Raw genomic sequence first — 1,891 nt, 5'->3', positions numbered from 1 at the left:
GGTGGGAGGGAGGAGGTGGGGGAGGTAGTGGTGAAGGAGGTGGTGGTGGTGGAGGAGGTGGGGGAGGAGGTGGAGGAGGAGGTGGTGGGTGGAGGTGGTGGTGGAGCAGAAGGAGTGTTTGATGTTCTTGTTAATGTTAATAAAGTTGTAAGTTTCCATCACCATGACCACCGAGCAATTTCAACACCGACACGGTCAACTCGTCACCACGGAGACGGTCAACTCATCACCACGGAGACGGTCAACTCAAATCGGCTTGTATTTGGCAAGAGTGAATCGTGGCAAGACTCGGCTTCCAGTGACATCATCATCACCCGAGCAACCAGTTGCTTGCAACCGAATGACTTCAACAGGCGTTGCATGCAACCAAAGTGTGCGAACGGCAGAGGTCCAATTCTCCGTTCCAGCCCCGGCGATCGGCCACGTGAGTTGCAAGCAACCAGTTTGCACGGACACACACCTACATCAGCTGTTCAGTTGCAAGCAACCTAAGTTGACGTGCAAGTAAAGTTTGCGTTTCTGCCCGGAAAACAGGTTGCAGACACGCGTACCAGGCCCTCCGAGTTGCGAGCAACTCAAGTTGCAGGTTGCACGAACCAACACCCACCCCCCCGCCCGCGACCCGTTGCACGCAACCAAAGCTTGCGTTGCCGCTTAGCAAACTCTTGCGGACATCCACACGCGTACCAGACCCTCCGAGTTGCGAGCAAACGAAGTCGCAGGTTGCACGCAACCCCGCGCCCCCGTGATCGACACGCAATCGATTTCAGTTGGGAGCAGCAACTTCCAAGTGCAACTCGACGCAACTCCCCCCCCCCCTGCCCCCCCCAAAAAACATGTAAACTTCCAATTAGAGGCCGACCGAAATTCGGTTTCGGCGCCGAAAGTTTGGCAAATGGCCTCTTTCGGTTTCGTCCGAAACTGATATTGACTTTTGGTCGTCAACCGAAGATCTATTGTGATAATTGGTTTTTACCCTTCTATCTGGCAACAAAACTGACACCTTTTTACAAGGAGTCGTGTTTGCATAGACCGCAATACCTGCGGTCGTAATACAAACAAAAGAACATAACTCTGATAATGTATGTGCACTGTCCTTGAAGTTGATTGGTCCACACCCGAGACAGCTTTCCTTAGAGCCTAGTCTCACGTGGTGTTGGACCAGATGACGCCAAAAGGCGCACAACTGAGTGTCCCATAGAGAACCGAAGATCTATTTTTAGAATTTAATTCCAGTGCTAAGTCTTATCAGCCGGTCAGTCGGCGCTTGGCAATCCCATGCGATAGGCTGCATACACACACACACGTCTGCAGCTGCAGCTTGCGAGAGAGGTTACAGCCGTAACCTTGGGTCTGGGGCCGTCAATAAATGACGTCACGCACCTGGGGTCAGGGGGCGACTGCTTAACGATTCGTTGCGCTACGAACCCGACGGCCCGAGTTGGATTCCCGCTCACGGCCGGTGACGGTTATTTGAACCGATCCTGGGCCTCCCCTAGGTCGACTCGGCCTCAAACGAGTAAGTGGTATGGTGCGTCAACATCGCCACTGGGGAGACAAAGGCGGCCGGCCGTGGTGAATCCAAGTCCCGGGCGAAGCTGGGTAGTAAAGCGAGTTTTTCATAAATCTTGTGTTTGGTATCTTTGGTTATATACCTTTGGGTTTTGGCATAAAGTGTAGTTCAACTTTCGATTTTGGCATAAAGTGTAGTTCAACTTTCGATTTTGGCATAAAGTCTAGTTCAACTTTTAAGTTTGGCATAAAGTGTAGTTCAACTTTTGATTTCGGCAGATAGTGTAGTTCAACTTTCGATTTGGGCAGATAGTGTAGTTCAACTTTTGATTTCGGCAGATAGTGTAGTTCAACTTTCGATTTCAGCAGATAGTGTAGT

Source organism: Lethenteron reissneri, chromosome 69 (genome assembly GCF_015708825.2).
Source record: "Lethenteron reissneri isolate LAM-NWPU_2019-01 chromosome 69, ASM1570882v1, whole genome shotgun sequence".
NCBI classification, from domain to species: domain Eukaryota; kingdom Metazoa; phylum Chordata; class Hyperoartia; order Petromyzontiformes; family Petromyzontidae; genus Lethenteron; species Lethenteron reissneri.
This window is presented reverse-complemented; position numbering follows the sequence as displayed.